The 26,868-nt window shown below is 45.8% G+C and overlaps 1 long non-coding RNA gene across 1 annotated transcript in view; it reads right to left on the reverse strand.

The window, feature by feature from the left end:
- The window catches only part of LOC122945494, a 30,741-nt gene extending 16,294 nt beyond the window's left edge, over window positions 1-14,447 (reverse strand). The window contains exon 1 of the long non-coding RNA XR_006391120.1: window positions 14,361-14,447. This is a non-coding gene — a long non-coding RNA (uncharacterized LOC122945494). The remainder of the gene's footprint in view (window positions 1-14,360) is intronic.
- Between the last annotated feature and the right edge of the window lie 12,421 nt (window positions 14,448-26,868).

The following is a 26,868-nucleotide window of genomic DNA, read 5'->3' on the forward strand; positions in this document are numbered from 1 at the left end:
TTGACTTCAATGGGGTTCGGGTTCGGGACGAAGTTCGGATCGGGTTCGGATCCCGAACCCGAACATTTCCGGGATGTTCGGCCGAACTTCTCGAACCCGAACATCCAGGTGTTCGCTCAACTCTATTCAAGATCTAAAGAGTCTTCTATAGACATAGTCGGGGGGGCACCAGGTCTCTGAGATAACATCAATTTAGAGACCATAAAACTTTCACACCCCTTATCTGTAAGATAATTAAGGACTGATTCTCAAGATCTTTAATATGTCCATTCATTCCCCCATGTCTCTGTTCTTATTGTATATATATTGCTGTTTCTTCATATATTCTTGTAGTACGCCTGATGAAGAGACTGGTGATGTCTCGAAAGCTCGCTATGTAACATCATTACTTCTATTTTTGTTAGCCATTAAAAGGTATCAAACCTGCAATACTCTTATTTTGTTTCTCTTAATGAGAGCACTAAACACTTTGACCCTAGACATGCCGAGTCCGACATGTGGAATTTGCCGGACGCCATGACCCTGGATTCATGAGTTGGTGTATTGCCTCTCCCCTCTTCCCCAGCAGTATGTATCCAAGTATGATGAATTACTAATTGCACTATGCACTTCACACACATGAAATCTAATTGATAATCATTCATAGTTTATGAATTTTGTATATTTAACACTGCATATTATGAATTTAACCATGTTAATTGTTGTATATCACATATCACTTTCACAAGACTATTTGGATTTTTTTATATTATGATTTTGTGAAAGATGTGTTTATTATTTGTGAAGGTTTATGTATTAATTGTTTACTGAATTGATATAATTTTCTGGACTATAAAGTATGTTGCATTATGTCCTCACTATTGCTTGAGAAAGGCTCTAGTGCTGAGCCGAAACGTTGCGCTGCCCATATGGGTGAATAAAAGATGATTGTTTTTTCATTTAATCCTTGAAGTGCTGCCTTTTTTTGATATTTTGTATACAAGGACTGCTTATCCTTTGGGCCGTGCATCCTTCTACTGATTGAATGAGAAGGTGTGTCCAAACTTGGAATGAGGCAGCACAGTGGGTTCAAAGAGTTTTCTTTATTTTCATGACTATGAAAATTGTAGATTCACACCACTGAAGGCATCAAAACTATGAATTAACACATGTGGAATTATATACATAACACAAAAGTGTGAAACAACTGAAAATATGTCATATTCTAGGTTCTTCAAAGTAGCCACCTTTTGCTTTGATTACTGCTTTGCACACTCTTGGCATTCTCTTGATGAGCTTCAAGAGGTAGTCACCTGAAATGGTTTTCACTTCACAGGTGTGCCCTTGTCAGGTTTAACAAGTGGGATTTCTTGCCTTATAAATGGGGTTGGGACAATCAGTTGCGTTGTGGAGAAGTCAGGTGGATACACAGCTGATAGTCCTACTGAATAGACTGTTAGAATTTGTATTATGGCAAGAAAAAAGCAGCTAAGTAAAGAAAAACGAGTGGCCATCATAACTTTAAGAAATGAAGGTCAGTCAGTCCGAAAAATTGGGAAAATATTGGAAGTGTCCCCAAGCGCAGTCACAAAAACCATCAAGCGCTACAAAGAAACTGGCTCACATGCGGACTGCCCCAGGAAAAGAAGACCAAGAGTCACCTCTGCTGCGGAGGATAAGTTCATGCGAGTCACCAGCCTCAGAAATCGCAGGTTAACAGCAGCTCAGATTAGAGACCAGGTCAATGCCACACAGAGTTCTAGCAGCAGACACATCTCTAGAACAACTGTTAAGAGGAGACTGTGTGAATCAGGCCTTCATGGTAGAATATCTGCTAGGAAACCACTGCTAAGGACAGGCAACAAGCAGAAGAGACTGATTTGGGCTAAAGAACACAAGGAATGGACATTAGACCAGTGGAAATCTGTGCTTTGGTCTGACGAGTCCAAATTTGAGATCTTTGGTTCCAACCACCGTGTCTTTGTGCGACGCAGAAAAGGTGAACGGATGGACTCTACATGCCTGGTTCCCACCGTGAAGCATGGAGGAGGAGGAGGTGTGATGGTGTGGGGGTCACAGCATGGCTACCACAGCATCTTGTAGCGGCATTGTATTCCACCTGTGGGTGTTCTCAGAAGGGTGGGTTTAGGAATAACTGCCAATCAAATTCATCCATTTTTTATGTCCGTTTTTAACGGACATGAAAAACTGATGCAAAACGGACATTAAAAACGGACACACTGCCATAAAATGGATGCACACACTGATGCAAAATGGCCATGAAAAACTGACAGTCTGTCCATTTTTTAACTGATGTTTTTTTTTCACTGTCGTGTGCATGAGGCCTTAGGCTGGGTTCACACTGGCGAGATTTCCGCGCAGGTGCAATCTGTGAGGTGAACGCATTGCGCCTGCACTGAATCCAGACCCATTCTTTTCTATGGGGCTGTGCACAGGAGCGTGAAAATCGCAGCAAGCTCTATACTGTGTGTTTTTCACGCAACGCAGGCCCGATCGAAGTGAATGGGGCTGCGTGAAAATCGCAAGCAAGTGCGGATGCGGTGCTTTTTTTTATGCATGGTTGCTAAGATGAAAGTCTATTCACTGTGTAAGGGATCGTCTCTTTTTAGGGGGTCACACTCACAGATATCTTCGCAGACACGATTATAATGTCCAAACTCTTGCTTTATTTCAGACACTTTAGCAAAGCACAGGTTAAGAAGTCACAGCTTCAACCTATCACGTGTGACATCTACACAAAATAACAAACCCTTGCCCGGCTAGGCTCTAACTAAACACATAAGCGTATCCCTGACTAACCTAGAGAGCCCTGTTCACACATGGAACACAAATGCGGCTTTCCTCAGCCATTCAGTCCAGCAACCTCCAGGCTGTGACACTTCAATACCTTTTGGGGGATTGTGGCCCAGTAGTCCTCCCGACTCTGGCGTCGTGATCCTTGTTTCACAGGCGTCACCGCGTACCCCAAAGTTCAGGCTATCGCATTGCCTCGTGGCCCCTCAGCCCACCCGGCTGAGTTCACTCACAGAGAGCCTCACCAGGACTCTGCTTCACAAGACACTCCAGAGTGAGACACACTCAAGATCCAGTAGCAGGATTAAATAGGATCCCTGGACATGAGCATGCCCTAAGTCCCGGACTGGAGCATAGGGGACAGGCACCCACCCAACACATTGCCTGTTCCCAGTAAAAGCCCGCCCTGAAATAGCTGAACCAGCTACACTATCTATATGGTGTCCCCCCAACTACTTTAGTGGACACCTGGACTACAGCTTTTACTCCACCAAGGTGACACGCTCCTGGTGCAAACAACACCTCAATGTTCACATTGCCACAACTGTATTATTTTCCCTTATAACATGGTTATAAGGGAAAATAATAGCATTCTTTAATACAGAATGCTTAGTAGAAGGTCAATTGAGGGTTAAAAAAAAAAAAAAAAAATTAACTTACCTCCTCCAATTGATCGCGTAGTTGCCGATCTCTTCTTACTTCTTTAATCATGAGCTGCCGGCTAAAGGACCTGTGGTGACCATGTGATGAGCTCAGTGACGTCACCACAGGTCCTTTGACAGGTCCTGAAGAAAGAACAGGAGACCAGCAGCTACGAGATCAATTGGAGGAGGCAAGTAAATTTTATTTTGTAACCCTCAATTGACCTTCTACTAAGCATTCTGTATTAAAGAATGCTATTATTTTCCCTTATAACCATGGTCAAAGGGAAAATAATTACATCTACACAACACCGAACCCAAACCTGAACTTCAGTGAAGAAGTCCGGGTTCGGGTCTGGGTACCACATTCAGTTTTTTATCACGCGCGTGCAAAACGCATTGCACCCGTGCAATAAAAACTGAACAACGGAACACAATCGTAGTCAAAACTGACTGAAATTGCGTACCTACTCGCGCTGGTTTGCCCCAATGCACCCGGGACGCATCCTGAGCCAAAACATGACGTCCGTGTGAACCCAGCCTTAGACTATTGTGTTCTGATCCATCACATAAAATTCAGATTAAGAAAACATTAAACTTAAGGCTGTAATGTAACAAAATACGAATAAAAACTGAACAGTCCTGCGAGAAGACAGTGGAGGATCTCAGTTCTAGGCAAATATTGAGTGAAGGGGCATGTAGCATGCACAGAGATGTCTATGACTTATGACTTGAATTTCTGCCCAACCATGTGTGTCTATTGTACTGTACTCATCATGGCAGTGTGGATTTTACTAGACAGAAAAACCACAGCGTACATGGGATGATACAGCAGCAGTTTGTCAGGGAGGGTTGGACGTTTGTCAATGAAGGAAAGCTCTGGATTTACATGCAGCAATCTCCTCCACAGTATGGGAAGGAGCGATCACTAATGCCATTGCTCGTTGTTTGCCGGCAGCAGATGCCGTTTACAAAGCACGATCTGCTGCCAGCAAATGATTGTCCATATGAATGATCTATTACCCATTAGGATTTTCAAATTCACAGCATGTCAGTTGTTTGTGCAATTTCGGACCTTCTGTAGAGTGGTTTTCCCCATAGACGTCAATGGGATAACATAACCAGAAAATAGGCATGGAAATCCATAACAAAAACCACACAAAAAATAATAATAATTAAAACTGTGATAAATACTGTGGATTTCCATTGTATGCAGTTACCCTTACATGAACGTATTTTCTTTCCACTTCCGTTCTTTTTGCGGACCGTATACGGAACCATTCACTTCAATGGGTCCGCAAAAACAACGGAAGGTACTCCGTGTGCATTCCATTTCCGTTCTGCAAAAAAGTAGTGCATGTCCTATTATTGTCCGCAAATCACGGTCCGAGGCACCATTCAAGTCAATGGGTCAGCAAAAAATGCGGAACGCACACGGAACACATCCGTATTTTGCGGATCCATACTGTAGAAATTTTTTGCCCAGCCCATATTGCTCATGTGTTTGGTTATAAGTTACTATTTCTGTTTCCGATGTGCAAAAAATGGATCGCATACGGAAACCATACAGAGATGTTTTTTGGAATAACGTAACGGAGGAGGACTTAAATCAGAAAAAAAAAAAACTCAGATACGGAACGGATCCATGAAAAATGGACCGCAAAACAACGGTCGTGTGCATAAGCCCTTAGGGTACGACCGCTCAATTATCCCACAGCTGTATAGTCTGTCTTCATTGCTAATGGCCATGTGGTATTGAACTTACCAAGCGGCCATTAACAATGAAGACCAACTATATAGTGCGGTCTTCATTAGTTAAATGAAAGGCAGCTACAGGCTAATTGGCTGCGCCACTCTTGACCGCATCACAACCTTAGACTGCGCCAACATTTTGGAGATCCGGGCCAAATGTTGGCTGGACCAAAAAAATGTTGCATAATACAGTTTTTGTCCAGCTGAAACCTGGCATTTATGTTAAAAAACAAACGGATCACCGCCGGACCTCATTGCATTGGTGATCCGGCGGGGATAAACAGGATCTGGCAGGCTGCTCTGTGCCGGAACAGTCTGCTGGATCTCAGAACGGAGATGTGGATGAGGACTTATACTTTCTTTGCGGGTTATGATCCCCTCCTGATTTTGGCTTCCACAACTGTATCAGAATTTGGGGGGTACCATCTCTCCTTGGGGAGAGAACGCCTTAATCGGCGTGAGGAGACTTATAGGCCATTCATGCTCCTCTGGAATTCTGGGAAGAAAGGGAAGCAAATGAGCTCTGCCTCTGCCAGAGGAGCATGTATGGCCTATAAGGCCTCTTTCACACGGGCCTCATGTTTTTGGCCCGGATAAGATGCGGGTGCGTTGCGGGAAAATGCACGATTTTTCAGCACGAGTGCAAAACATTGTAATGCGTTTTGCACGTGCGTGAGAAAAATCAACATGTTTGGTTCCCAAACCCGAACCCGGACTTCTTCACATGGTTATAAGGGAAAATAATAGCATTCTTAATACAGAATGCTTAGTACAATATGGCTGGAGGGGTTAAAAAAAATATATATATACAAATTTAACTCAAGCACCCCGAAACAGGGGCGTAACTAGAGGTGACTGGGCCCCAACACACTACACTGTATGTACAGAACAGTATGACCCCTGCTGTAGCATAGGCGCCCATTCTATGTATTGCTGCAGGGCTGACATCGACTGTACTCTGTCCCCATGGTCTGAGCCCCTGATAACCAGTCGAGTAGCTAGAAATGACTGGGCCCCACAGCAAATTTTTAAACGGGCAGGCAGGCGTCATACAGTGGCATTTGATTCTTTAACATACATGTGTTTTTACTGGACTATGACGTACACGATACAAAAATGCAGTACTCCACGTTCTTGTATCCTGCACAATCCGGTAAAACAAAAATTGATTTTGTATTTTTATTTTTTACAATGAAACTCTATGGTGAACGGATGTCACTGTCATGGCATCAGTATGAGGCATCCGAATAAGTTTTTTTTGTATACGTTAAACGGATGGGAAAAACATGATGTGAACCCAGCCTTAAAGGGGTTGTCTGGGTTCAGAGCTTTTTGGAGATCTGGTGACGTACCGGGCTCTCCATGGGGCTGCCAGGAACCCTGGTGACGTCACCGGCACTGAAGGGCGGGACTTAGCTCTGCCCTAGCCAGTAAAATGGCTAGGGCAGAGCTAAAGCCCACCCCTTAGAGCCGTTAGGTCACCGAACACACTGCCGGGCGGAAATTTCCGCCCGGTAGTGTGCTATTGAAAACAAAAGAGCCGTGCCCTGCGCGATTTAGCGCAGGGCAAAGGAGCGCATCGGAGCATAAGATGCTCCGATGCTAGCCTCAGGGGGGCTGTCTGGGTGAAAATAAGGGTATGTCCGGGTAGAACAATTTTGGCGCCCAACGTGGGGCTCGAGGATTGGACCCTCTGTTCCCGTACCCCCAGAGACCAGACGAGGAGAGGCGCACTAACGGACACCGGGATCGCAACCCGTGATATGAGGTAGGAAAATTGAGTCATCTTGCCTATAAAGTGTCCCCTGGTGTAGCCTCTTGGTGTTCGTCTGAGGGAGGGGTGCGGAAGCAGTCTGGGACGTCCTCGAGGGCATGAAAGTAAGAACCCCATATGTTTTCTTAAAGTCTTGATGTACTGTGTTGTGCCTATAAGTTGTGAAGACCCTGTTGACAAGTATCATTGACTGGAGACACGGAGTTCTCCTGTGTTCCTGTATCGGAGTTCAGCCCGGTGTCTGACTCAAATCTCCATAAAGGGGACGATCACAGATGGGTGGAGAGCGGTTCGCGGTAGCCCAGAGTGTGCTGACCGGAACTCAAAGGTCTTCACGTCCAGTGATTACTCTATGCAGAGGTCTTTAGGCGGCTTCAGTAGGTACGAGAGATAATGGGAAATGAGGAAAGTGTCCCGAAGGGTTACTGTTCACCTGAACAGTACGTGGCGGACAGGAGAGGCAAACGTTTCATAAAAGGATTAAGTAAGTTGGAGAAGAGTTAAAGGTGTCTGTAAAGGAGGCATCCTCATAAAAGGATTAAGTAAGTTGGAGAAGAGTTAAAGGTGTCTGTAAAGGAGGCATCCTATGTAGTGCTACCTGGCAAGTGTTGTTAAACGAGAAGAGAGGGAAGTTAGAAGATGATAAATTGACAGACATGGTCCGTGTGTGGTTGGACTGTAGTAAAGAATTTGAACAGACCGGGGGGAACTAAATTTTGATGAGAAAAGACAGAGATATTTCTGTAAGCCTGGTGTTGCATTGATACATGACTAGCCACCACCCTATAATGGCGCCGGGAAGAGAGCAGGTGGGTGGACCTGCAAAACATGTGGTCAACAGAATCCCTCCTCCCGTGATACGTGCCTTCCCTGTGGGGTTCCCCACCCACAAAACCACACCTTGGTAACTACTCCCCGGCACGTCCCATCACTTCCCGTGTTAGCTACAGCGCCATCTTGTCCCCAGGCAACGCCCATGAACGGACCTTTAATATCATTCGGTCCGGACCCCCCCGTCACTCCTATGTCACCCTTGCCCCTTCCTACTACCTTGTACCCGATGATAAACCCGGACGGTACATTCATGCTACCCCACTCACCTGCCACCCTTACTCCTATAATGGTAGGGGGGCAACCTGATGAAGCAGAACAGGGGGATGCAGACGGTGCTGCAGAATCCACAATGGGCATACAAAATGCACCGGGTAATATGCAGACTCCTTCGCGGGGTACCCCGACAGACTACGGGGATCCGCCAACTTTACCCCTGGCACCACAGTGGACTGTACCCATGACCGTGCGCCCATCACGACGTTCACAAGATCAAATACTGCAGGGTCAGATTACAGAGTTACAAAAGAACTTACAGAAAATTGAGCAGGGAAACCTTGAGACACTGAAAGAAGCCCTAGCACTTAACCGGCCACAGGGACCACCAAAATATGTGTCTTTCACCCCACAACAGTTATTCACCATAGTGAATTTACTGCCTGACCCTGAGACCCATCCCATGCCCTTTTTCAGGAAGCTGTCCCAAGTGCATCAAACCTATGGGTGCACATGGTCGGACCTGCAAAGTATAGTGGAAAACAAGACAGGTGAATACTCCACACTGATAATGGATCAAATCCACATCCCTGAACTTAAAGGTGCTAACTTTGACCCCCGGGATCATGAGTCTGGAGAATTCTTTATAGAACAACTACAGAAATGGACAAAAGCTAAAATTGCAGGACAGCTGCGGGGGATCAGTTGGCCCCCACCTTTTTTTCTTTTCACAGAAATGTTAGTTTCTGCTGTGTTAGTCTGATAAGAAACTGTCTCGCTTCTTGGTCTTTGTGGTTTTCACTCAAATTATGTGACACCCACGGCTGCCGGATGTCTGACAATAAAATTCTGCACTGATTCATATGAGCGAGGGGATTCGCTGCAAACCATTTTGCACCTCATCCCCAATACTCTCTGGGCCAGAGGACCCCAGGATATTGGATACCTCAATGTCCCACCAGTCACTGTGACCCTGAAGGACCCCAAAGTCCTACCATACATAGAGACTGGACCCAGTAGCCAGAGAAGCCCCTTCCTGTGTCAGAGCTATCCCTGCTGCCAGCTCTCTTCTAAACGTCACATCTGACGTTGTGCTGGGTCATCCCCTCACTATTCTGGCTCCCCATGACATTTCTGCCATCCTCCAGCAGACTCAACCTAAACACCTCACTGCACAGCGCCACCTCCGGCTTCAGTGTAGTTTGCTTCTGCCAGATAATGTCACGATTCAGAGGTGCCACATCCTCCATCCTGCTGCACTCCTTCCTCTTCCAAGGGGGGAGTATAATGGAGATTCTGAAGATTTTATTGATCTACAGGCACACTCGAGCTGACACCTCTGAAGCCAGAGGAAACGCCCTAGCTGACCAAGCTGCGAAGGAAGCAGCAGTGAAAGAGGAAAGAGTCCAGTCAGACCAGATTATGATAACACAGGAAGACCTGGGACAAGAAGAAATCACATGGGACCTCCTGAAACAAATACAGAAACAGGTACACGCCACAAGAAAAATTGGATTGGCTAAAAGAGTCAGCCCAAGAAGAGAAAGAATCTGGACTGTGGACCCAAGGAAGGAGAGCATCTCTGCCCAAAGCTCTCTATCCTCTGATAGCTTCAATAGCTCATGGGCCCACCCATCAATCTAAGACCATCATGAAAGAACTAATAGACAATGGCCCCAGGTATAACCCCTGTCCTGGTGAGGCATACTCAGTCTTGCCTCATCTGTGCGCAGTGCAACCCGGGAAGACCTGAGCCTACACCAACCAAATGTCTCCCCAAAGCCCAGTACCCGTTCCAACGGATTCAAATTGACCACATCCAGATGCCAATGTGCCAAGGGTTTCAATATGTGCTAGTAGTGATAGACTTGTTCTCTGGGTGGCCAGAAGCCTACCCCGTCCGAAACCAGACAGCAACCACTACTGCAAAAAAACTGATGCAGGAGCTTGTCTGTAGGTTCGGAGTACCTGAGGTCATTGAGAGTGATCAGGGCCCAGCATTCACTGCTAGAGTAACCCAAGAAGTCTGGAAGATGGTAGGGTCACACTTAGCCTATCACACACCCTACAGACCCCAAAGCGGCGACAAAGTCAAACGACTGAACGGGGTACTGAAGTCCAAGATGCTGAAAATGACTGGGGAGACAGGGCTCAGTTGGGTACAATGCCTGCCAATAGCACTATTTTCAGTTAGACACACCCCTAGGCCTCCACACCAAATTTTGTTTAGGACACGGCCTAGGATGGGACAGTACTTCCCACAGCAATTGCAAATGCATTATGAATCTGTTGCTAAATATGTGATTGCCCATAGTAAACAATTGTCTAATATATGTGCACAAGTTTTCTCTTCCATTCCAGATCCTGACTCCCTAGAGGGAATACACACTCTCAAACCTGGAGAGTGGGTGGTGGTCAAGAAACACGTCAGAAACGCCCTCGAACCACGATACAAGGGGCCTTACCAGGTGTTGCTGACTACCCCGACCTCTGTGAAACTCGATGGAGGCTTACCTGGATCCACACCTCACATTGTAAAAGAGTAAAGGCTGTCCCGACGACCCTGGAACAATAAGCCATGAGGATTCACATACTGATCATGACTTTGACAGTGGGCATATCTGCAGTGTTCACGCCACTGGGTGATGAATGGGACAATTCACTGACACGGCACCATCAAATTCTAGTCCAGGGGTTGAGACACTCAGATTGTTGGATCTGTACCCACAGTCCCGTGAGTTCAACCAGTATGCCTTATGTTGCAATTCCCTTGGAACTTTCTGAACTGATTGACCTGTCTAATTCTACCATATTTCTCACTAGCATACACCAAGTTAAATCCAGTACAAACAAGGACAGGGAAGTAGCCTTACCTGTTGCAGGGTGGGCAGATGCCCCATGGCTCATGATAAACAGATCAGGCCCCTCGGTAGATTATAGCTCTACTCCTTGGCAAGAGGGACACTGGGCTAATGTCACATGTTTTCCTAGCTGGACACACTGTTATTGTCTCCAAGTACAAACCAAAGGTATGACATTTAGTCCACACATACACTCAGGTTGCAATGATTCAAAAACAGACAGCCACGTGCAGTGTATTGGTGTAGATGCTGAGAACGGAAAGGATCTGCCCTGTAACAACCGTACTGTACAGGATCTCCTGACAGGTATATTAGCTAACGACACCGAAAGTCAGTCAAAAGGATATGAGTTGGCGAAAGGGACACAATTAGCCAAACTAATTACCCGATTATTCAATAGCACAGAAGTTCCAGAAGATATATACTTAGTTTGTGGACACAAAGTGTACAAATGGTTATCCCAGAATGTCACAGGACTGTGCACCATCGCCAGGCTTACTCCTGCCACCTTTATAGTACCACACTCTGAAATTGGCATAAATGCAGTACCTAAACACACCTTGTATCATAGGGCCAAAGATAACACACCCAGACCAAATGGCAAGCCACATGTAGTAGAGATGAGCATTACCAACAAAATTGTTAGTTCCATCTTCATATATCCCATGATAGCGCAGATGTGGGATCATCTGGTAGTAGCAACAGACCTGGATGACCAAATATGGGAAGAGATGAGACTTATGAATACCTCAAACATTGTGCAAAACCAGTTAATCATTGTCACCAACCAACACACATTAGTTCTAGATTATGTTACAGCTAAAGATGGAGGTATGTGCCAGGTTGTGGGACCCTCTTGTTGCCATTACATAGACCCGCAGGGTAATTTGCAAGTTAAGGTGGGTATAGAGAAAATGGCGGATTTAAGAGATAAATGGCTGGACGCGCATAAAGCTGGTAAAGATACATGGTGGTCTGATACCTTCTCTTCCCTTAACCCCAATAACTGGTTCAAAGGTATTGGGGGTTGGCTCATGGGAATTGTCCAGGTAATATTGCAGGTAGCCCTAATAATACTGGTGATATATGTAGTGATTAAGCTCGTTCTTATTTGTGTGACCCGCTTTTCAAAGAATGAAGAAAACTGATGAACGAACTATTATGCTCCTCTACGATGAGGAAGGACAGAAGGAAACATCGTTCAACACAGCTCCCCCTCCTCACAATGATGCCTGGCTGAGATAGGGTGAGATGAATGCCAGGGTATTACCACAAGTCCGAGCAACCGGGAGCCTACCTATAAGGGGTAGGTTGTCGCCACTGCGGGTGAAGAGGATACGAATGGTATGCCCAGGGGATTCGCTAGGAGAAGGGAAAGTCTACAATCAAGTCTCCAAGGGGGGACTGTTATGGACTATTGATACAAAATGGATACTTGCTTGTTGAGCTAAGATGGTGGCCAGGCATTCAGCCAACACCTATAAACTAGAATCTTACTTTGTGTTTTTATCATGTGTTTCTTTGTGGTTTCTGTTCAGCTCAAGCAAGCAGCTACAAAGATAGAAGTAACGGTTTCACCCAGGGGGGAGGGAGAAGGAATTTCCTCTGGCCGTCAAGGTTACAGAAAAGTAGAGAGTTCATAGCCAATAGAAAATATATACTTTATCTTTCACCCCCCCTCCCACTCCCTCCTCTCATGAAACCCATGTTGTTTTCAGAAATAAACCAGAGATACTGATTAACTCCATGTAGTGAGTTGTCTGTCTGATCTCTCCGTGCACGTATCTTAATTTGGAGCAGTACATCAAATCGAACTGGCAGCTTTGTCAGAACCAGAACAGGTTCAGCTCTGAACCCGGACAACCCCTTTAAATGTGGGACAAAAATGTGATGTCAACTAGCAGTGCATTGTACAGTTGTGGGAAAAAAACATACTCGCCTGCTCCCCGCCGCTCTGTGATCTTCCAGTCCCCATTCTGGCCTCATACTGGTGTCCCCAAGCTGCACATGGGCGCCCAGAGGAGTGTGGCATCAGATAGATAGGGGGCCTAGAGGGCAGGGCATCAGATAAGTAGGGGGCCCACAGGACAGCAGATGAATGCAGCTAGGAGGGCTACACGAGATGCAGGACAGCTAGTGCTGGCAGGGATAAGCCTGGAATGTATGGGCTCCTGAGAGGGACAGGCACAGCATCTTCTTTCTGCAGCACTTCCTGTCACTATTCAGTCCCCCCTCTACCTCCTGTTACTGCCGACTACAGAGCAGTCTCTGTAGCAGAAGCTGGGCTGTACTAATAGTTAGGAGAGGGAGGGGAGACAGGATCTCCCTGTAGCACACTGTACTGAGCCCTGACTGCACTATTAAGCAGCCAGGCTCCTCTATTAATGGTCCGTGCTGATGGGCGGGGCTTAGCTCCCTGCTCTGCTCCGAGGACATTCTAAGGCTGCGTTCACACGGGCGAGATTTCCGCGCGGGTGCAATGCAGTAGGTGAACGCATTGCACCTGCACTGAATCCTGACCCATTCATTTCAATGGGGCTGTGCACATGAGCATTTTTTTTAATGCATCACTTCTGCAATGCTTTAAAATCGCAGCATGTTCTATATTCTGCGTTTTTCACGCAGCCCTGGCTCCATAGAGGTGAATGGGGCTGCGTTAATAACGCATTGCATCTGCAAGCAAGTGCGGATGCAATGCGTTTTTCACTGATGGTTGCTAGGAGATGTTGTTTGTAAACCTTCAGTTTTTTATCACGCGCGTGAAAAACGCATCAAAACGCATTGCACCCGCGTGGAAAAAACTGAACAACTAAACGCAATTGCAGCCAAAACTGACTGAACTTGCTTGCAAAATGGTGCGAGTTTAACTGAACGCACCCTGAACGCATCCGGACCAAATCTGTCACGCTCGTGTGAACTCAGCCTAAAGCAGCAGTGAAGTGAGTGTAGAGGGGGGTGTGGTCAGTCTGTTTACTACTGCTCTGGGCCCCTTATCAGCCCGGGCCCCGAAGCAGCTGCTTCCCTGGTAGGTACGCCACTGTCTGCAGATGAGATGCTGCCTTATTTATTATCCAAGTCATGTCTCAAGGTCTATTCAAAGGGCAAACATTGACTTGTAGGATAGCTGCCTTCCATCTGTATCAGGAAACCCAAAGAGTAGCTGTACCCTTTGTATGCACAGTTGTACCAACGCTGGAGCTTTACTTCAGGGACTTCCCGAGATCTTTTCAAACATTACTAAAAGTTCTCATGAAAAGACAGTAGAGGTTCACCCTGCAGGGCCAGCTGAGGGAACATAGTTTTATATAAAGTTACAAAAGTGACCCCATCTCTCTGCTTCCTGTGTGCATTCTTTGCATTCCTTCCCCCATCCACCACTGACACAGGCTTTCTGGTACTAAGACATTGAATCATTTGATAAATGTGGTTTTCTTCTATAAAAGCCTGGAGACACAAGGTTTACCAGAAATGATAAGAAAATTCTGTACGTACCGACCGGCCCGGGCTTTGTGTGTACTGCAGCAGGGTTTGTGGAGGGAGGACAGAGGGAAGCTGCAGCTAAAACATAAAGAAAACAAGATATAGTCAGCAGGAAGTGACTGCAGGCAGCTGCACTTAACTCCTTCATGACCTAGCCAGACCTCAGAAAGCTGGAGTGTGAGCCTATGGGCACTTTCACACGCATCAGTATTTGGCCTCATGCACACGACCGTTGTTGTGTTCCGTTCCGCAAAATGGGGTTCCGTTGTTCCGTGATCCGTTTCTGTTTTTGTTTCCGTGTGTCTTCCTTTATTTTTGGAGGATCACCAGACATGAAGGAAAGTAAAAAAAAGTGTAAGTCAAGTTTGCCATGCAAATGATAGGAAAAAAAACGGACGCGAACAACAATCTTGTGTGCCTCTGCGTTTTTTCACGGACCCATTGACTTGAATGGGTCCGCAAACCGTTTTCCGTGAACAAAATAGGACAGGTTATATTTTTTTGACGGACTGGAACCACGGATCATGGACGCGGATGACAAACGGTGCATTAGCCGAGTTTTCAACGGAGAAAATCATGAAAAACGGAACAACGGACACGGAATGAAACAACGGTCGTGTGCATGAGGCCTTTGCAAAACAAACGTGGAACCTGCAGAGAAAACCTATAAGGGATCCTGAACACGACCGTATCGCTTTTTGCAGTCCTCAAATACTGACCAAATTCTGAGGCCTCAGCACACGTACTCATTGATCCTAATATGTTTGTTCACACATCAGTACTTCTTTTCAGTGACAAAAATCACAGAGACTAGTTTGTGTGCATGAGCCCTAAGGCCTCCTTCACGGATGAAACACAGATTTTTTGGCGGATGTCAAATGGACACGGAAATGTGAACAAGGTCTGACTGTGAAAGTGGCCCTAGGCTAGGTCTGCGCGACACATAGGACACTACAACATTAATATCGCGTGCCAATTTTTATCATGGTAGTCTATGGTGTCGCAACGCGACACAGAAAAATCCATCTTGAAAGGGTTTTTTGCGGCAGTCGCAGTGCAACACCATAGACTACCATTATAAAAATTGTCGCGCAACATTAATGTCGTCGTGATCTGATGAGGTCGCAGCCAGCTGCAGTCAAGAACCACGGGACCAATTAGGCCGCGACTGCCTGATATTTAACTTATGTAGATTGCATGGTGTAGGCGGTCTGAATTCTTAAAGGTTGCGAGGCATGGCCATTAACCCCTTAGTGACCACACAAATATTTTTAAAATCGCATTCCAAGAGCTATAACTTTTTTGTTTTCTCATTAATGTACCTGTATGAGGTCTTATTTTTGGCAGGACAAGTTATACTTTTTAATGTACCATTTTGGGTACATGTAATGATTGATTAAAGCTGTTTAGCTAAAACCCCCTTTTTTTACATTAGTAAAAAGGCGTATTAGTCACTAAGGGGTTAAGAATTCAGACCGCCTATACAGTGCACTCTCCATTGGTTCAGGTAGGAAAGCTGGTGTGGTATTTCAAGACAAAAATCTATGATTTAGGGCTCATTCAGACGGCCGTATGCTGTCCGCAAAAATACTGAATGCTATCCGTTTTTTTGTGGATCCGCAAAAAAACTGATCCGCAAAAAAACGGATAGCATTCAGTATTTTTGCTGACCCATAGACTTCAATAGGGCCATGTCCTGATTTTCACGGACAAGTATAGGACATGTTTCATTAATTTTGCGGAACCTTGGAATAGAAAAGGGCCCCATAGAAGTGAATAGGCCAGCATCTAATCCGCAAAAAAACGGATCCGCATTTTTGCGGATAGCATACGGCCATCTGAATGAGCCCTTATAAATATGCCTCAAAGTATAAACGACTTCACAAAGTCCCATCATGTTACATTTTCCCTACCTGTGAAATCAGCCTAAGGGCTCATACACACAACTGCAACCATTTTGCGGATCCGCAAAACACAGCTCCCGGCCAAGGGCATGCTGCCATTTCTTGTCACACTCCTCTTGAAAAGTCCTATCCTTGTCCGCAAAACACACAAGAATAGGACATGTTCCGTCTTTTTTGCTGGACCACAGAATGGACATACAAATGCACACGGTGTGCTGTCCGCATCTTTTGTAGTTCCATTGAAATGAATGTGTCCGCGTCCAACCCACAAAAAACGTGTTTCCGATGCCGAACGAAACTATGTTCGTGTGCATTAGCCCTAAAGCCACCTGCACACGTTAGGCTACTTTCACACTTGCGTTTTCCCTTTCTTCTATTGAGATCCGTCATAGGATCTCAATAGCGTGGGAAAACGCTTCCGTTTTGTCCCCTTTCACTGTCAATGGGGACAAAGCTGAACTGAACGAAACGGAGGGCACCAGAATGTATTCCGTTCCGTTTGGTTGTGTCCCCATCGCGGACAGAATAACGATGCAAGCAGCATTTTTCTGTCCGTGATGTGGTGCAGATCAAGACAGATCCGTCATGACACACAATGTAAGTCAATGGGGACGGATCCGTTTTCTCGGACACAATAGAAAACGGATCCGTCCCCCATTAACTTTTAATAGTGTTCATGACGGATCCGTCTTGGCTATTTTAAAAGTAATACAACCGGATCCGTTCTGAACAGACGCAGCCGGTTGGATTATCACTAGGGATGAGCGAATCGGCTAACACATCCGAAGTCGACTCGCATAAAACTTTGTTCTTGTAATGGGAGGCGGCGATGCGCTCTATCCCTGCAGCACTGCCAGCATCCCATTTTTGTGAGGAGGAGTGAGGACACGGCCGGCGTCCTTGTTTCCACGGTAACAAGGGGGCGGAGAGGACCCGGCCGCTCTCTTCCGTCATGGCCGGTGTCCTTCGTCCCCTAGACAACGAACAGGAGGGCAACTGAGCGCCGATGTCAATGAGTCGGTGCTCAGGTGTATTGATGTGCTAAACATCGGTCACGTGACTCTGGCCACGTTATGTGACCCATCAATTAGACCTATTTAAACAGGTAACCTGCTGGCCACAGGTTGCCTGTGATTGGTCTTGTTACCTCAGTAGTGTTCTCTGCATGTGTGACTACTTTTGACCTCGGCTTATATTTGACCGATCTTGTGTTACCCCTTGTACTGACGCAACCTCTTGGCTCCTGATCTTGGCTTGTATTGACTTCCATGTTTAATTACCCCTTTGTGCCCTTGTTACCTCCTGGGTCTAGACCTTGGCTTCCATTGGTTTCAGTTGTGGTTTTACCCAGCCTGGGAAGCTTGTTGCTTCTTTGTTTTCTGTCCTTGTCTTTTGTTTTCTCCCCTTGTTGTTTCCTCCCTTTATGCCCCTGCACGTACGTAAGCTAGGGACTGCCGCCCAGTTGTACCCCGTCGGTTAGGACGAACCGTGCAAGTAGGTAGGGATAGGGGAGTGGGTGGAATTTAGGGCTGCACTTATCCCTACCTTTTCGTGACAGTTATAATACTGTACAGAGCAGGAGCTCTGTACAGTATTAGAATGTATTGGCTCCGATGAGCCAAAGTTATTGCTTGGAACCGAACTCGAGTTCGCGAGACTTTACACAGCAATAACCTCGGCTAATCGGAGCCAATATATTCTAATACTGTCCGGAGCTCCTACGCCCCGATCTCCGCCGATGGAGAGCGCATCTGACCTGGACTTTAGTCTCCTCAGACGCCGTGGTTACATTTGACCACAGCACCTGAGGGGTTAAATGTTCGCGGTCGGCATTACCACTGATCGCGGATATTATCTGCCGGTGCCTGCTGTATGAAACATGTCATCTATAAAGAAGGAGTTCAAATACAGGATTCTGTTTTCTGTTCTTCTGATGTGAACGGTTAGACTAGGTGATGTGAACCCAGCCTAACCGTTACATAAAAAATATAAAACCATGTGTTGGAAATATTCAATACCAGAAATCATAGTCCCTGATTTTCAGAAACTGGCAAATTTGTGCTGGGCTAACATAAACTTGTCCATAAGTGGGTGTTCCCACGTGGGGTTGTAGCTATGCTTATTTGCCCTGATTTTACCAACAGAAACATTGATAAGTATGCGAAGTACCCGGTTTATTCATTGAATTTCTTCCAAGGTGAGGTTACTGGAAATTTGAGGGAGCTCTCTTTTCCAGAATTTTTCAAAGTGAAGTTAATCATTACTTGACTTTATATTTTTGACTTTAGATCCTGAAGCTGTAGTGGCGGCTTAGGCCGGGTTCCCATCGGCGTTGTGAACTCCGACACTCTGTTGCGGTCACTGTATATGGCTTATACTACATTCTTTGTTCGGCCGAAAGCAGGCATATGTGCCAGAAAGTGGACAGAGCCTATTATAGTGAAAGGGGATCTGGCGGTGTACGGTGACTATGTCGGATACAGTGAACTCCGGCAGTCTGTTCCTCCTCCAGAACACAGATGTGACCGCGTCTTAGAAGCTAAGACCAATAAACATGGCAGGGGCGTTGCTAGGGTCTCAAAAGATCCGGGGCACAAGCCCCAATAAATATGTCCCGTCCCGTCCCCCCCCGCACTTTGCTGTACTTGCTATACAACGGCACTTACCTGTCACATCCAGGGCCTCTAGGTGACGTCTCCTCTCTGTCATCATCTTCTCCACTTGGTCTGGACAACTTCTCTCAGCCGCCTCGTCTCTGCAGAGTGTGACACACAGACATCTTAGCTTCCTCACATTCTATCATTATCCCCCAACTGGAGTCCCCACAGTCTTATCCTGCTGCTTGCTGTGCCAAAACCTCAAACCCCCCCCCCCCCATACCCCCAAATACTATCCTAAAGAAACATTACTGCCCCCCATAGTAATAGTGCTCCTCATAGTCCCACCAATAGTAATTCCCTTCTAGAATGCCCTCGTTAGTAACACTGCCCCAACCATGATAATGCTCCTCAACAATGCCCCCATTATTAGAAGAGCCCTCCCATATTAATAATACCCTCACAGAGTACCCAGTAGAAATAAGGCCCCCTATTGTTCCCCCAGTGGTGATAAAGCTCCCTACAGACCCCTCAGTAGTAATAAGACCCCCATAGTGCACTTAGTAGAAATAAGGCAGATCTATAAGACCCTCCTATAGAGCCCCCAGTAGTAATAAGACCGCCTATAATGTCCTCTGGATCTGCAGTGCCCCCTGCAGTTATAATCCTCCCTCCACCATACAGTGCCATGTAAATAACATCACCTCCTCCCCAGCTGCCTCCAACGCACAATCCCATGTAAACATCACCCCCTAAGGCTACTTTCACACTTGCGTTCGTGCAGATCTGTCCTGTACTTGTACAGGACGGATCCGCATCGATAATACAAACGAATGCATCCGTTCAGGACCGATCCGTTTGTATTAGATTTGAATTTCTAAGTCCCAATACGGATCCCTCCTGACTTACATTAAAAGTCAATGGGGGACGGATCCGTTTACAATTGCACCATTTTGTGTCAATGCAAAGGGATCCGTTCCCATTGACTTACATTGTAAGTCAGGACGAATCCGTTTGGCTCCGCAAGGCCATGCGGACACAAAAACGCTGGGGTCCGCCTCCAAAATGGAACGGGGGGCCGTACGGAGCCGAACGAATGCATTCTGAATGGATCCGCATCCATTCAGAATGCATTGGGGTTAAACTGATGCATTTGAGGCTGCTTGTGAGAGACCTGAAACGGATCACCAAACGCGAGTGTGAACGTAGTCTAAACCAGTGTTTCCCAACCAGTGTGCCTCCAGCTGTTGCAAAACTACAACTCCCAGCATGCCAAAGGCTGTCGAGGCATGCTGGGAGTTGTAGTTTTGCAACAGCTGGAGGCACACTGGTTGGGAAACACGGGACTAAACATTAAGTCCCATGTACATAAACATCATTCCCCCCACCATCCACTTTCCACATACAGTCCCATGTAAATAACATCACTCCTTCCCCAGCCACCTCAAGCACACAGTTCCATGTCAATAACATCCCTCCATTCAGCCCTAACATAATTCCCAGTTAAATAACTACAACTCCCAGCATTGCTCTGCCTCTCCCTTCACTTACCTCTCCTGTACAGACATCAGCATATTAGGCTCCTTCTCCGTCTTCACTCCGGTCCAATCCTGCACTGGTCACATGATGGTGACATCATCCAGGTCATCCTATCACAGCCTGTTTTGCTGATCACATGACCTGTGATGTCACCAAAGGTCCTTCGCCTCTTCCTAGTGTAAGATTCAGGTTGAGACTAGAATGGAGTTGTTACAATGAGGTCCTCCCCCTGGAGTCAGTAATCTAGCCTGTTCAGTGTAGAGCAGGCTAGAATGGAGTTATTAGGAGGAGGTCCTCCTCCTGGAGTCAGAAATCTAGTCTGTTCACTATAAAGCAGGCTAGAATGGAGTTGTTAGGAGGAGGTCCTCCTGTTCTTCATGTTACTTATTATATTCTTTGCATTCTTAATTCTGGAAACTGTTTTACTAGATTTATGAATTTCCTACATCATTTTTTCATATATATTTTTATTGATGCAATAGAAAAAATTCCATTCTGCTTGTTTTCACCAATACATAAAAATAGAACTAAGGGGTCATTTATTTTCAAATATATACGACCTTTTAGTGTATATTTGGTGCAGATTTTTTCTCAAAGGTGATTTGCGGCAAAATCTAAGACTTCTTCCCCTTCCAAGTCACTTACACCAGTTCTAAATAAGGAGGAATGGCAGGGAAGGGTGGCCCGGCTCATTTATCATTTCCTACACCAATGATGTAATTCTAAGTCGACATAATCAAATTCAGAGTTTTACAGTTGTGTTCACACAGCGCGGCCATTTTTTGTTAAAACTCTCATTAATGGCTGTGTGGTTTTGCCAATAAAACACAAGTGTCAATCAAAATACCACTTCTAAAACCACGCCGACCGCTTGAGCACACCCTTCATGTATTTTAATTTCACAGTTTTATCTGCCACAGCCGACTAGATTAAGGACTTCTCAGAGAGGACCAATATTAACTCAATAAGCCACAGCAAATACAGGAGGACCTCCTTCTGCCCACTCCATTCTAGCCTGCTCTGTATAGAAGAGACTAGGTTACTGACTCCAGGATGAGGACCTCCTTCTAATATCTCTACAGCTTATATTACTGATAATAGAGGAGGACCTCCTTCTAACACCTCTACAGCTTATATTACTGATAATAGAGGAGGACCTCCTTCTAACACCTATGCAGCTTCTAGCAATGATAATATAGGAGCACCTCCTTCTAACAACTCCATTCTAGCTGATTCTATAGTGAACAGGCTAGATTACTGTCTCCAGGATGAGGACCACCTTCTAATATCTCTACAGCTTATATTACTGATAATAGAGGAGGACCTCCTTCTAACACCTCTGCAGCTTCTAGCAATGAAAATAGAGGAGTACCTCCTTCTAACACCTCTGCAGCTTCTAGCAATGATAATAGAGGAGGACCTCCTTCTAACAACTCCATTCTAGCTGATTCTATAGTGAACAGGCTAGATTACTGACTCCAGGATGAGGACCTCCTTCTAACATCTCTACAGTTTATATTACTGATAGTAGAGGAGGACCTCCTTCTAACACCTCTGCAGCTTATATTACTGATAATAGAGAAGGACCTCCTTCTAACACCTCTGCAGCTTCTAGCAATGATAATAGAGGAGCACCTCCTTCTAACACCTCTGCAGCTTCTAGCAATAATAATAGAGGAGGACCTCCTTCTAACAACTCCATTCTAGCTGATTCTATAGTGAACATGCTAGATTACTGACTCCAGGATGAGGACCTCCTTCTAACACCTCTCCAGCTTATATTACTGATAATAGAGAAGGACCTCCTTCTAACACCTCTGCAGCTTCTAGCAATGATAATAGAGGAGCACCTCCTTCTAACACCTCTGCAGCTTCTAGCAATAATAATAGAGGAGGACCTCCTTCTAACAACTCCATTCTAGCTGATTCTATAGTGAACAGGCTAGATTACTGACTCCAGGATGAGGACCTCCTTCTAACACCTCTCCAGCTTATATTACTGATAATAGAGAAGGACCTCCTTCTAACACCTCTGCAGCTTCTAGCAATACTAATAGAGAAGCACCTCCTTCTAACACCTCTGCAGCTTCTAGCAATGATAATAGAGGAGGACCTCCTTCTAACAACTCCATTCTAGCTGATTCTATAGTGAACAGGCTAGATTACTGACTCCAGGATGAGGACCTCCTTCTAACACCTCTCCAGATTATATTACTGATAATAGAGGAGGACCTCTTTCTAACACCTCTGCAGCTTCTAGCAATACTAATAGAGAAGCACCTCCTTCTAACACCTCTGCAGCTTCTAGCAATGATAATAGAGGAGGACCTCCTTCTAACAACTCCATTCTAGCTGATTCTATAGTGAACAGGCTAGATTACTGACTCCAGGATGAGGACCTCCTTCTAACACCTCTCCAGATTATATTACTGATAATAGAGGAGGACCTCTTTCTAATACCTCTGCAGCTTCTAGCAATGATAATAGAGGAACACCTTCCTCTAACAACTCCATTCTAGCTGATTCTATAGTGAACAGGCTAGATTACTGACTCCAGGATGAGGACCTCCTTCTAATACCTCTGCAGCTTCTAGCAATGATAATAGAGGAGCACCTCCTTCTAACAACTCCATTCTAGCTGATTCTATAGTGAACAGGCTAGATTACTGACTCCAGGATGAGGACCTCCTTCTAACACCCCTCCAGCTCATATTACTGATAGTAGAGGAGGACCTCCTTCTAACACCTCTGCAGTTTATATTACTGATAATAGAGAAGGACCTCCTTCTAACACCTCTGCAGCTTCTAGCAATGATAATAGAGGAGGACCTCCTTCTAACACCTCTGCAGCTTTTAGCAATGATAATAGAGGAGCACCTCCCTCTAACAACTCCATTCTAGCTGATTCTATAGTGAACAGGCTAGATTACTGACTCCAGGATGAGGACCTCCTTCTAACACCTCTAAAGCATATCCTACTGGCTCCAGGAGGAGGCCCTCCTCCTAACATTCCTATTCTACCATATTACTGGCTCCAGAAGGAGGACCTTATTTCACCCACTATTCTAATAAGGGTCCATGCACATAAACATATGCCATCTGAGATATACAGTCCTTGAGCAGGACATATGTCCCAGAGCGCATAGCTTTGTAGTTTACTAGAGATGTTCTCCTCAGGACTAGGAGACCAGGAAGCTTGGTGACAATCCATGAGAGAGCTGGAAGACCCCTCAGTATTCCTGGGGTAATTCCGATGGAAATATTTTCCACAGAGGATTACCTGTTGTGGATTTTTTATCAAACTCTACATGTAGCGTGTGGAATTAAGCCACGATCAGTTACACATAGTGAAATCCTATATTACCGCGGTGCAGCTTGGAAATGTGCACAGTACGTTCATTTCCGTGTGGATTTTATGAAGTGTGAGGATTTTTGGTAAAATCTTATCCATTTTGCTGGTATTTGCTGCAATACGCTGTGGATTTCATAGCTGCAGTTCTAGGAGATTAATGAGCCCGGACCAAACATCCTGGGGAAGGGATCTCCGTTCTGCCAGCTGCAGCGCAGGGATTATACACGCAGTGACGTCACAGCGCAGGGATTATACACGCAGTGACGTCACAGTATACTGATAATAAACAATGCCCATGTTGTTTGGTTCTAGACTTCTTTATATGTTAATTTAAGAGGTGTTATTTTTGTCACTGAAAATAAGGCTTTAAAGGTAAAAAAAAAACTGCTCCTAACTTTTTTAGCTGGCTCCTAGATTCCAAAGAAATTTGTCAAGCCCTGTGTTAACCTGCGATTTCTGAGGCTGGTGACTCGGATGAACTTATCCTCCGCAGCAGAGGTGACTCTTGGTCTTCCTTTCCTGGGGCGGTCCGCATGTGAGCCAGTTTCTTTGTAGCGCTTGATGGTTTTTATAACTGCACTTGGGGACACTTTCAAAAAGTTTTCCCAATTTTTCGGACTGACTGACCTTCATTTCTTAAAGTAATGATGGCCACTCGTTTTTCTTTACTTAGCTGCTTTTTTCTTGCCATAATACAAATTCTAACAGTCTATTCAGTAGGACTATCAGCTGTGTATCCACCTGACTTCTCCACAAGGCAACTGATGGTCCCAACCCCATTTATAAGGCAAGAAATCCCACTTATTAAACCTGACAGGGCACACCTGTGAAGTGAAAACCTTTTCAGGTGACTACCTCTTGAAGCTCATCAAGAGAATGCCGAGAGTGTGCAAAGCAGTAATCAAAGCAAAAGGTGGCTACTTTGAAGAACCTAGAATATGACATATTTTCAGTTGTTTCACACTTTTTTGTTATGTAGATAATTCCACATGTGTTAATTCATAGTTTTGATGCCTTCAGTGTGAAACACACATATATATATATATATATATACACACACACACACACACACACATTAAAGTCACATACTTGATTTATTAAATATATGCTTTATTTAAAAACTTTTCAATAAATACCCTTTGTCCTGTGTGTGCATAGATATAATTGCAGGGTGTCTGTATATCTGAGAACACTGCACCTTAATGTAAATTGTTGACATGTTCTGAGAGACCAATAATAACATTTGGTTGTCTATTTTCAGCCCCCCAACACCAAAGAAAAAAAGTGACAAACCGTTTATTAATAAAGTGTTTGTTACCAACATTTCAGAACCATTTACAGTTTTATACATTAAATACAGACTTGCATATGAAAAGAGTAACGCCACTTTTACCAATTTGATCAGTTTGTTTACCCACAAGAAATAAAAAATAAAGTTAATGATACTCTAAGTATATAAAATTGGCTATTTGCCTCTTGTTCCTGGTAACCCGGCCTCTATACACAAGACAGCTGAAGTGACTGAAATATGAGGGATGTCGTTATTAAACCAAGTGCATGTAGGCCAAGTTCAGTCGCTGTATTCACAGTGCGCTAACGCACTCGCCCATTGGGGAGACGGCACAGACAAGCCAGGATACCTTTCTACTACGTCATCTGAACTTGGCTTTAGAAAAATACAGCCCCCACCCCCACACATTGGCCTGTCTGTCCTGCTTATCAGTTCACCTGTCTGTGTGCTCTCCAAAAGGACAGACAGACGTTCTTTCAGGCTGTTTGCTACTTCAGCAGGTAAAGTAGGGCGGCCAGAGGTCCAGTTTTAGGCTCCCTGTCCTCAGTCTGGGGCCCTGTGGGGCGCGCCGCTATGGCGAGGGGGCCCTGTGCCCAGATCCCCCTCCCCATAACAGCCCCGCTGCTCACAGCAGACTAATCACTGCATCTTTATTTTACCGTACAATGACGCTCCAGTAACAGGCAGAGCTGACGGCGGCGTAATGTCACTCACGTGACGCACCTGCTCCGCCCACTTTATGAATGAAGGAGGCGGAGCAGGCGTGTCACATGAGTAAGTGATGTTACGCCGCCGTCCGCTCTGCCCGTTACTGGAGCGTCATTGTAAGGTAAAATAAAGATGCAGTGACTTAAAGTAAACTGCCCGCATAGCAACGAACCGGACGATTATTCGATAACTGGATTCGTTGGCAACGAATCCAGTTATCGATTAATCGTTGCAGCCCTACACGGGACTTCAGCTCTTCTGACACAGTCATGCTGTGTCTTTAGGACAGATTCTGTTTACTGACTGCCACCGAGACATGACAAGCAGTGACAACAACCCCTTAAATATAGTGTGTAGTGGTGCATACAGCATCCTTCCTGCCATCAGACTGTACAGCGGTGGGCACTGTGTGCTCGTCTCCATGGCAACCCCTCTGCTCGGCCAGTCTGCTCTCAAGAACAAAATCTATTGGGTGAATACACATCAGTGTTACCACACACCAGCTACAAGATACACCCAGCCCCATACACAGAGGCTTACACCCCCCCTTATTGATCTGCCCCCTCTCCAATACACCCCATAAAGCCCCCACCCCTCCCACAGATCTGCACCATCATGTCCCCAGAATACACCCACATGCCCCCCCTCACAGACCTACAATCACATGGCGCCAGAATACACCACATGCCCCCTCACAGATTAACCCCCCCCATGTCCCCAGAATACACCACATGCCCCCTCACAGATTAGCCCCCCTCCCCATGTCCCCAGAATACACCACATGCCCCCCTCACAGATTAACCCCCCCATAATACACCACACGCCCCCCTCACAGATTAACCCTCCCCCCCATGTCCCCAGAATACACCACATGCCCCCCTCACAGATTAACCCCCCCCCATGTCCCCAGAATACACCACATGCCCCCCTCACAGATTAACCCCCCCCCATGTCCCCAGAATACACCACATGCCCCCCTCACAGATTAACCCCCCCCCCATGTCCCCAGAATACACCACATGCCCCCCTCACAGATTAACCCCCCCCATGTCCCCAGAATACACCACATGCCCCCTCACAGATTAACCACCCCCCATGTCCCCAGAATACACCACATGCCCCCCTCACA

The sequence above is a fragment of the Bufo gargarizans genome, chromosome 8 (genome assembly GCF_014858855.1).
Source record: "Bufo gargarizans isolate SCDJY-AF-19 chromosome 8, ASM1485885v1, whole genome shotgun sequence".
Lineage (NCBI taxonomy): Eukaryota > Metazoa > Chordata > Amphibia > Anura > Bufonidae > Bufo > Bufo gargarizans.